The sequence below is a fragment of the Diuraphis noxia genome, unplaced genomic scaffold (genome assembly GCF_037042655.1).
Source record: "Diuraphis noxia isolate RWA-SAM2 unplaced genomic scaffold, SU_Dnox_SAM2 contig0004, whole genome shotgun sequence".
NCBI classification, from domain to species: domain Eukaryota; kingdom Metazoa; phylum Arthropoda; class Insecta; order Hemiptera; family Aphididae; genus Diuraphis; species Diuraphis noxia.
In genome coordinates this window covers 38981760-38994086 of record NW_028301714.1, presented here as the reverse complement: position 1 = coordinate 38994086, position 12327 = coordinate 38981760, and the positions used below count along the sequence as shown (strand labels likewise).

The 12327-nt window shown below is 24.9% G+C and overlaps 1 protein-coding gene across 2 annotated transcripts in view; it reads left to right on the top strand.

The window, feature by feature from the left end:
- The first annotated feature begins 3868 nt into the window (after positions 1–3868).
- LOC107163241 (uncharacterized) overlaps positions 3869–12327 on the top strand; it is a 147858-nt gene continuing 139399 nt past the window's right edge. For both annotated transcript variants that reach the window (XM_089227129.1, XM_015510551.2), the window contains exon 1: positions 3869–4195. The gene's annotated coding sequence lies outside the window, so the exon portion shown is untranslated. The remainder of the gene's footprint in view (positions 4196–12327) is intronic.

The window sequence follows — 12327 nt, the reverse complement described above, 5'->3', positions numbered from 1 at the left end:
TATAGCAATACAACCACAGCATTGCCAAAAATTGAACTAAAGGAATTTTGAATGTTCAAATTCAAAATATAACTGTACAATTTTTATCGTTGTAAAAATTAATGTTTGGGTGCTATTTCATTGTTTTGAATGTAAGGTTAGATATTTAAAATGTAATTAATACCTACATTATTACTTTGATTTGCTGTCCCCTAAACTGCGGAATTCGTTAGTAAAAATATTTATAGTTTATTACTATTAATATTTAAAAATAATAGATTTGCTTCATTAAATTTCCGAATTTAGTAAAACAAATATTGAAAGTTGGTGTACTCGTAGACAATTTGAGCAGTTATATTACAGATTTTATTAAAACATTGTTTAATATTATACAAAGTTATACAATTTCGTTGTTGAATGAAAGTGTTTTACAATGTATGTTATTATATCAACAAAATAATTAAAAACAAATAAATATTATAATAATATCCAGTTTTTAAAATAGTTGATGATGCTTGTTTTTTTTGTTTATGTGCCTATCAAGGCTAATTTGACATAAACGCGTTCTTTAAATAGTTTCATGATAAATAATATAAGTCTTGCGCAGTAGAATTTTATGAAATGATAAACAGTTGCATTAGATCAAAACTAACTTTTTTTCACTATTAACAAAGAAGGATATTTTACGATAATTCGTGTACCTATTTTGCAATCATTAAATACCATTTAGCTAGAAAACTTATTGCATTTTACTTATTTACATTATCCAAATACCTAATTAAAAATAAATTTGCAAATTTTCTAAAGTATCTTAAACTCTAGAACTTTGAACAATTATTGATTACCCCGTACACATTTCAACAACAGTATGTGTGCAATAAGTAAAATAATATATTGTTGAACACACCACTGCCTAAATGTGTATAGGTAGTGATTCAGCGGTGTACTTAGTAGTGACTATAGTGTTCCCTGGAGATCGATTTTGGACCCATTTTTGTTTCTCGTATTTATTTAAGACTTAAAGCGTACGCCTTCATAAATCAATTTCACTTTTTATGTTAGTGACATTTGATTAAATAATAAATATGAAACATGGTTTATAGTTACATATTATTGTAGAATAAGTAATAATCAAAAATAATAAAAACAAAACAAACCATAACTAAGGTGCCTTTAATATATGCAGGTATATTAATATACTATTATTTAAATAACTATATAATATGAATATTCAATATATAGTATGTTTTTGACGTAGAAATAAAATACATAAAATATAAATAAAGTTATGGTACTATCATATTATAAAAAAAAAATTATTATTACTATTAAACAGTCATTATTGATTTTTAATTAGGAAACTAGACAATTAGTTTAATGTAATACATCGATGAAAAATTTTAGTTAAAATAAATTTAAACTTTTTTAATTTATTTATTTCAACAAAATAAAACCATTTACTTGATTTTAGATTATGAGCGGAGCGATGAATGTATTGATTTTACCATGATGTGTGTTTTTATTTTTTTTTCGTGTCTGTCATCACGTTTTTGGACAGTAAAAATGCTTCGATTTTTGACTTCAGTACCTCGTTCTATCAGAAAGTGAATCTAGTTGGTACTTTGAGGAGGTCAAAAGTACAAAATTCTTAATACTTTTCTATGTAATCGAGAAAAACAAACTAAAAATTAAGGGAAAACGGGAAATTGTACGCACACTCATTTTTTGACAAAATCGATTTTGGTTTTTGATGTAACTCTAAAACAAATGACCGAAGATACTTGAAATTTTCACCTAACGTTTATATAGGCATTTTCTATATTTGATAAAATTTTCGAAATATTTAGATTTGTTTTGAGCTGTTTACTGACATTTTAATTTTTCAACTTTTTTAGTTTTTTTTTTCTATAAATATCGATAAAAATTTATTTGTTCGGTATAAAAGCTTGAAAATTTAATACAAGGCTTCTAACACATTTTAACAATAGCAGTTGAAAAATAAAATTAATTCATAGTCACAATTTTTTTTTTACAAGGATTCAAAGTTTGAATTTTGACAACATACGTAAAAATCAAGAAAATTCATAAATTATTTTATGCTAGAAATTCATAAAAACTTTTTCTTTTATATCTAAGGTTTAAAAATTTAATACATGGCTCCTATCATATTTTTACAATAGCAGCTGAAAAATAAAAGAAATATATTAGCACAATTTTTTTTTTACAAGGATTCAAAGTTTGAATTTTTACAACATGTGTAAAAATCACGAAAATCACGAAAATGCGCGAATTATTTTAAACTAGAAATTCATAAAAATTTTTCTTTTTAAATCTAAGATTTGAAAATTTTTAATAATCTATAATATATTCTAGACAGATAAACCGTCTTCGCTCAGATTCGTTTTTCGTATACAATGATATAATATCATTGGATTCAAATTTAATTCCATCCATTACAGTAACCCACTTATAACCTACTGTACAGCCGAGCGACATCCACGACTTACCCGCCTTTTTTTACACTAAAAATAAAATAAAAAATTATTTTATTTGTCGTTCTTTGAAATCATTTTGAATTCTCAACGATACGTTTTGAACGTTTAACAATTGATTTGCATTTAAATACTAAAATTATAATTTTAATATTACAAATATTTAGTAAATCAGAGTGAACAGTGTTGAAATATACTTTTATTTTAAATATGGAACACTGTACCTGTGTTTCAAATGCTACAGTAATTAATCTAAATTTACATCGTAAATAAAATACACTATTATACTTCTATATAAACTAGAAATGTAAATGCTAAGCGAAGAAAATAAGCTAAAATTATTTGATTGTGATTAATTTATTTCAATGCTTTGAAACTGTTAGTTTATTATTAATTAGTAATGCATTAATGCAGTACAACTTGTCATAGAATGAGTGACATAACAATAAGTGACCACTGACCAATTATATCAATTATTTAAAGTGCATCATTGAATCTAATAGTTAAAATAAAAAATATGTGCAGAACAATAATATTAAAACTAGAATTTTCTCCAAATAAAGATAAAGATTAAACCCTTTTAACGTAATTACTTAGTTTGTTTTTATTTTTTATATTTCAGTGGAAAAACGACTAATAGGTACGTGCTTGTATATGTGCGTGGGTGTAATTTGTTTCTTAGTTTGATAAAAAATATACCAAACAATAAGTAGGTAATTAATTCCGGCCATACCTTTTTAAAGACACATTTCAATGGTAGTATGATATCCATAATACAAGAAATATTATATTTATTACAGTTGTCAACCATAATAAAAATATAAATAAATGTCAACATTTATCTTCAAAAAGGTTATATCTATAATAACTTATAAAGTTTTATATATTTACAAAATTCAAAATATAATTTATAGTTATAAATAAAAAACCAAATTCGAAATCTCATAGAAATACTCGTTAGACCAACATTTTTGTTTGAGTTAAAGGATAAATATTTATTAGATACAAATTTTCTTATTTATTTCGATGAGGTAATGACGAAGCAGTTTTGTTTTATTAATAAATAATCCATATCTATTCATGATGATACGCAAATCGTTTACGTATCTAATGTTGTAAATTCAGTTAATATAATGTATTGTTTAGTAACTTATTGAATTAGTCTGTTCACGATTCCGACATGTCGTTTTGTTATTTTTTGGGTACAACATAATTTCACCTAGAATACTACGGTAAGTTGGACAAGCATCGAGCTGTCTACGCCAATAATATCACAGGTCTTAGGTTCAGCCCGAACAGCGTTGATATAGCGAAACCTGGCGGCGAACGGCTACCGTTTGCCGTAAAGCCGTTGACTGAGGGGTTGAGTATTCGCGCCGGTTTTCCACCCTCGTAGTGTGATTTTTCGCCCGGTTCTCGCCAGTACACTTTGCCAACACTTTGCGCACCGTTTTATCTGACCGCGTTCGTCGAATTATTTACAGTTGTATATAAAATACATAAACAAAATAGTACATATTGGATTTTAAATCCATATCGAAGGAGTTGAGTGTTTACCAACAATAACTTTAAATCCTTGGTTATCGATGCTTACATAGTTTTTTTTTTTTGTCACTTAACTCCGGCGTAGATGTGAAATCGTTTTTTGCTTGTGCATTTTTGTGATTTTTTTCGTAGTACGGAAGAATAATCAAATATATTTTTAACGAAAAAACACGTTAATTGTAAGTACCAATAAACATTGCACAATAAAATAAAATTGTAATTCTTTGAAATGTTTTAATTAATAAATAGTTATTTTATTTGTATTATAACAATGCAGAATAATACAATTATTATTAATTATATTGACGTTAGACAACAATACCATTTAATTATAAACGAGGACATTTCTTTAAACTAGAGTATTTATCCAGTTGACTAGGTTAATTATTATTTGCATAATTTATTTCATACATCACATTTGTATTTATTACATCAGTTTGTGTTAGTTCTGTGCATGCAAATAACGTGAATAAGGAAATTATTAATTGGTCAACCCCCAATAGATGAAAATATATTAAATTCATAAAAAAATTGAATAGTTTTAGATTTTAAATCATTTTTTTTTTTTTAAATTATGGCAAATTGAAAATTTATCTCATTCCATACTAAAATAAATCGAACATACTTAAAATCATAATTCTGTTTGAGCAACATTTTGCTTGTCTTTTGACTAACTATTTTATATTTATATATTTATTTATTTTTATTTAAAGGAAATTTTGTTTACAATTAGTTTTTTTATATTTATTTATTATTTGCATTCAATTCCTAACATGTAGGTACTCAATAAAAGTTTTGAAATTGAAAAAAAAGTAATATTTTTTTGTTTGTTCTAAATCAATGATTTGACTTAAATTATTCCATATTCTATATACAGATAATTCAACTGTTGAATTCTCTAAAATTCTAATAAAACAATGATCTTGAATCAGAATGCTACTGAGCCAAAACATTATCGTACCAAGCGTGAAAAATTATCTTAATGTATTATATATTAGGAAATAAAGTATAGTAAATAACGTATGTAAGCTATTTGTACTTAGTATGGCAAATAATATAACTTAAAATATAATAGCGATAATTTTAAGTTATTTAAATTCTTAAATAACATTTAAAAAAATCTATATTTCTTACAAATAATGTCAATAGAAACATTAATTTTATTTGTTTTTATTCACCATAAAACTGTATTTTAGAGAACTTTAAGATTACTCGGAAAATTAATTAATTCCTGTAAAAAACTTGAGACTTCATTAAAGTTGTTATTGTTAAGTACACAATTTGTGTTTAAATAGAAAATTATTGGTTTATAATTATGTATATCTAATTATTATTAGTCATGTAAATTAAATCGTATGCTAAGTAAAGAAAAATAAATATTGGAGATTATATTTAGTAATAACTTTTCTCTATACGATTTTATAACATTTTTGAATAAAAGATAAATAATTTAATTTTTATAATGTACATAAATAATCACAATTTAAGTTCTACAGTTGTTAATTTATAGTATGATTTAATTTTTAAATGTTTACTTAAAATCAAATACCTACCTAAAAATTTGGGTTGAAAAAAATGGAACGATAGAGATAGTTCATATAGACATTGTAAGAACGAATAGTTTAAGTGTGATAATGGTAAACTTAAGAAAAGAGAAATTGGAATAACAATTCCTGTAAAATCGTTCATTTATATATTTTGAATAGTTGACACTACGCCTAATGCTGAAGTATTTGCACAGTTGTTTAAGGAATTTTAATTTATACGGTGACGATAGAATATACTAGATAGGTATTCCTGATTTGAGTGTATTCTAATGATAGAATTGATTGAATAAACGAACATCTTGTATAAACGAATGTATGAACTTATTTTTTTCTAGTCCAAGTAGCAATTGATTTGAGTTTAGATTTTTAAATTAAGAGAGGTTTATATAGTATATTATAATACTTTAAGTTTACAGTGTGGATTTTGGTCAGCAACCCTCATTTATTACTGGTTTTTGATGTAATATTTTTAAAGAATCATAAAAAGAAACGGATAATAATACAGTTTGTGAGTTTTTTACAACATGAATGATATAACCTGCTGTAAATAGTTGACCGTATAATAAATATAATTTATTTAATAATAATATTTAATGAAAATAGTTTCTATGAAAATGAATATTCTTAATCTTTTGTAATGTTCATGATAATAGTTTTCGTATGATTGTTACAACTCAAAACTCACCTATGTAAATGTAATTCATTTTAGATGGTTAGTATAAAAATAAATTGAACTTAGTTTATTTGAAAATTGAAAGTCTCCATATTTAAAACAAAAATTATTTTTCTTTTAGGAGTGAAAAATTTTAAACTTTAGAAATTAAAACAAAACAATTTTGTTTGAATATGCTTATAAATCAAATTATACCTAGCTTTCATGTTGATAGTTGATCATTTTTGAGATTAACTATTGACTAGTATATAACTCTATACGTAACATTCTGCAAAATAATATTTCTAGTTAAACGTCCTCGCTTACACTTAATATAGAATAAACCAAATACTTTTAAAATTATCATAAATTATGATGATTATATATAAAATATGATAACTTAAAAAGAATCAAACATTGTTTCTTTTTTTTTTTTGAAATGTTACCTATAAATAACCAGTTTAATTGATTAAACATTTTTGGATATAATACACCATTCGTTGTATCGGCGGTATATTAATAATGATGATTCAATAGTTCATTGTTGTGAGAGTGATGTTTTAACTTGTATACTTTTTACTGATTAAATTTAAATCAGGTAGTGGGAGTTACTTTTTCTATCATTTAAAGTATACATTTTGGTTCATAACCAGCTATGCGCTGTATTATTGTACAAATATTGAATAATAATAGTTTTAATAATAAATAGCCAAAGGAGTAAGCATTATGCATGATCATATTGATTAATGGAGTTCCATCTATTCGATTTTTCTAGAAAAGCATAGTTGACAGACTATAAGATAAATATTATATAAAATATAAAAGTAATATTATCGTCTTCAGATACTCAATATATTTTATATTATTTGGGTACCTATATCAAATGATAATTTAAAAAAAAAGTATGTTTAATTTTGGTTATTAATATACCTACATTGAGATAAATGTTTGATATTTTAATGTACCTAATTTAACTATTCACTCACTACTTATTTAAATCCATTTGACCACAGTAAGTAGAACGAATTTACTTATTAGATTACTGATGCTTGCTAATATTACTTATCAGTTATTATTCGTATATCAAACTTAAAACAAGATAACAGAACAAAACGTAACACCAGGCCCTGGGCCTCCATGATTACAGTAGAAATCCTATTCTTATCCTAATCCCTATTACAGTTAAGATATGAATTTAAATAAATATGGTTTTGAATAGTAGAAAAACAATAAAATATAAAGATTAACTAATAAATTATTAATGTTTTATTGCAGAAAATAAAAGTGAACATTAAATAATATTCAAACCGTTACCTAGTTAAATAATTTAATGCTATAAGCAGATTAAAATCATTAACGCTTTGTCATTATTGGATTTATATATTATATTTTATATATATATATAAAACTGAGAACTCCAAATTTAGCGTTTTGGTTTAATATTGTATTTTTTTCTGTATATCAGGTGACACTTCAGATTAGGACAAATAATTTAAGTTTTAGAATTGATAGAAATTCATGTAATTTCAGGTAAGAAATTTTATCTAGTCGATACTTAATTATTGAAAATAAACATTAAATTTTAATAGTCAATTTTGTCCGTCAAACGCACGAGTGAACGATATATTTTATTGGATGGATTTCCATATTTTGATTAATTTTTAGTTCGTTGTACTAATTAGGATGGGTATAAAGTAAGATAATATTAATTTTACGTGACTCGTACTGATTATTTGTTTAAATAATGAGGTATTATTATAATTTTTTAACTATGCTTAGAGAAATGTTGAAATTGTGTACCTGTTTAATATTTATAAATTTGTACAGAACCCACACGTGAGAAGTACCCACTATATTATTGCTAGCATTATTGGGGATACTAAATTTTCAACATTTTAGCACAGTGTTAGTGCGTAATTTTTATTAATAAAAATACTCACGGTAACATAGGTCATTGGGGGACAAGTATTTTTTACAAAGTAGACTTAATTCTAAAGATTGAAGAATTTTTGTGAGTATAATTATTCATTGTTGTATAGCATCTGCCTATGTTCAATTTGATGAACTTGAATTGGTTAATTTGAATTAGTTAATTTTAAAGAACTTGCATCACCATTAAGTTATATAATCATATATTTATTTATATGGATAAATATTTAAGTATTAGTAATAGTTAAATATTATTAATTGATAAAAAAAATTATTAGAAATTACAATTAGGCTTGTATTTTTGAAGTAAAATATTTTTATATTATTAAATAACAACAGTAATGCGAAGTGTAATAAACAATATTTTTAAGATACCTGCACAATAATCAGTTATTTCTATACGGATGTGCATTTCTGTAAATACCTTCCATTATTTTTATTACATAAGATAAATGTTTGTTTTAAAATCCCTGAAAACATTTATGTAGATATATAAATCACTCAGAACTTTACAGACTATTAGCTGTTTTTTAGGTTCCGAATTTATAAACTATAAAGAAATTTAATAATTTTGTACAACATTCGTACACATATTTTAAATACCATAAATAATTATTAGATAGGTAACTGATATTTTTTATCATATTATTAATTATATATTACTGACCATTAATTGTTCACTATTAGTTTAAAAATAGTGCTTCAAGTTGTCTATTGTTTTTGTTATTTATTATTATTATTTTCTCTAAGTTGATTTCAAATATGTTATAAAACTTAACATTTCAACTTATATTATAATATTATATTAATACTTTTGAATGTTTGCGAAATTTTTTGTGTCAACACAATGTATAAATATAAAAAACTTCATGATTTTATAAATATATATAACTTATTTAATATTTACTACAGTAAATATAATATAATATTTTTGTGTGTCTATTTCTTCATGTACGTTATTTTTGCTATTTATGTTTATTCCTAAATATTTAAACACCTCTACTTTGTTTAAAACATTAGGATCTACTCGTAGATTTAAATCATTTCTGCCATTCCGTGAAATACACATGCATTTTGTTTTCTCCTGGTTGAATTCTAAACCTATGATCTTGCCTACTTCCAAGAATTTTATTGTGGTTTGCTCCACTTCGTTTATAGAATTCCCAAGAATGACCATATCGTCCACATAAGCAAGTATGGTTTCAATTTCACCTAATTTAATTTTTCAAGTTTCATTAGCTGTTCTCACTACCCATTCCAGAACAATGTTGAATAGCATCGGTGACAATGCATCACCTCGACGAAGGCCACATTTTACTTCGAACTTTTCTGACAATTCCTGTTGGTATTTTACTTTCAAATTAGTTTTCCTATTACACATCTTAATTAAATTTATATATTTTTGAGGTATACCTACCTAGATATCTCAGGACCTTCAATAACTCGTTCCTATTAATATAATCGTAGGCTTGCTTAAAGTCTATGAATATTAGGAGTGGGTCCTTATTATATTCGTAATTCTTCTCCTCTATTTGTCTGATGGTATGGATATGATCGATCGTTGATTTTCCTTTTCTAAATCCGCACTGGTATTCACCAACGATCTCTGTTACATATGGGTTTATTCGTTCCAGTAGCAATGATGTAAATACTTTATATCCTGTGTCTAATACTGATATACCCCTATAATTTGACACTAACATTGGATCTCCCATATTGAAGATATGACATAGTATTGCCGTATTCCATCCATCTGGCATAGTTTCTTTATTCCATACTTCACTAATAACACTCTATAAGGTACTTATTAAGTCTTTTCCACCTTTTTTTAGTAGTTCTACCGGAACTTCGTTTTCGCTCGGTGACTTGTTGTTCTTCAGTAATACTATTATCCTTGCTACTTCTTCCTGTTTAGATTCTCCAATTTCAGGTTCTACAGGTACGTCATGTTTTCATTTGTGCCATCTTGTCATTGTCTGTTTAATAGTATTTCAATATGTTTTTTAAACAGCTCTACTATTTTTCTTTTATCGTCAACTAATTATCTTTTCTCATTTAATAGCATATTAACTTGCGGTTTAAAACCTCCTTTAATTTAATTGCTGTTTTCAAAGAATTTTTTTGTGTTTTTTCTGTTTCAGCTATTTTCACCTTTATGTCACTTCTTTTTTTTGTTCTTAACATTTTGTGTGTTTCTTTTCTCCAATTTTCATATGTGATTTTATTTTCTTCAGTTGAATTTGTAACAGCTTTTCAAATCGTTTCATTACTGCTTCTCAAAATTTATCATTAAACCATCGTATTTCTTTTCATTTTGATGCATTTCCATTCACCACTGAAGCGCAGTCTGTTATAATTCGTTTAGTTTTGTTCTATTGGTTTACTATATCCTTTGTCGGATTCTTCCCAATCTATATCTATAATCTTTATATTATCTATCAATATTAATTCAACATGTTGATCATATTTTTACAAACAAGTGAATAATGTTTAACACCATATTAATGGGAAAATTCAAAAATTATGACGATAAGACAAAAATATTTGTATTTTTCATACTAAATTCAATGTTGATTAACTTGTATCTATTACATAGATGGATATTTCGTAGCTAAATAAAGTAGTTTTATTTAAATTACAATAATTATATTAAATAAAATAATAAAATTACTTTACGACATTTGATAGTATAAAATAAATAAATACGAGTAAATCTAGTGTAATTGTATGTAATAAAATTAAAATTAAAAAACAGTTTTGTTTTGTACACGTGCGGTATACACGAAACATCATATAATTAACAGTCACGTAATTGTGACAAAATGTGTAGACAAAGTGTAGTTATTAATGACAAAATAAAAATTATAAAAAGTAATTGAAAATTGTATATTATATTATTTTACTTTATAAAAATGGAGCAATGGTTATGCAAATATATTTAAAGAGTGGTGTATATATCAGTTTAACACAAAAAGACAAAAAACAAATATATAATAGGTAGTTAATGTTAAAATAAATTATTCTTAAACAAAAAAAGCTTGATTTTTAAACATTCTATTTGTTCATTGGGTTTTAATATAAACTGAGTATTTTTTTATATTCAACTTTTGGGTCAAAGCAAATAATAAAAAAAAATAATTTATTAAAAACTTTTTACTGTTTTACCGTAGTATTTTGTGATAATCTGAAATCAAAAGAATAATACATTTGGCAAACAATTTAAAAACATCTTGTATTTTGCATAAACGTTTTCTTAATAAGTTTCAAAGAAAATTTGAGAGGAAATGAATCATTGTAAACGATGTCTAAAATGTATTATTTCCAAGTCGTAAACATTAATTATACCAAGATTGCTGGAAGAGTCATTATAAAATATAATTTATTGCCAAACCGATTCATTAGGGTGTTTAATTGCTTCACTGAAAACGAGATGACAGCTGACCAAAAATCAATTTTTTAATGAGGTTTAAACGTATTTTTACTACACAATGTAGCTTAAGACTTTTTACACGGATATAGATAAAAAAACTTTGATATTTCATTGAACAGTGCAGCTTAACAATATATAGAAATACTGAAATAACATTAAAAATTCAAATCTTTGAAACTTATCATAGTTTAGAATGATTTATAAATGTGTACCAAAAGTCCTATATACGATTATTCGGTGAATTGTATCTTATCCTTGTATATTTTATAGCGTGTAAATATACGAATAATATCGTTTAGAATAGTACTTCATAAAACATTTTTAATGATCACAAGATAAATAAAATTATGTTACATTTATCATTTTAACTAAAATATGGTCTTCAGTATTTTGCGCATCAAAATTATATTTATGTAACATATTTAAGTTCCTACAAAACTTTTGAAATGATAATTTAATCATTTCTTAATGTATATATAGGTCATGTGATTTGTTTGATATTGTTTTGATTTCAAAAGGTACTACACTCTGATGCATTATATAACACCATGTGAAACCTTACGATATCGAATAAGAATGTAAATTAGTATTACACAGAATGTTTAATGTCTATTTTATTGAAATATTTAAGGTCTCAAGTAGCATGTCAAATAAGTACCCATAAAGTTCAGTACTTGTGCCGATAACGCATTTTCAGATTGATTTTATAACGATATTTATATTCAATATCACGTTACTGCAATAATATTATTC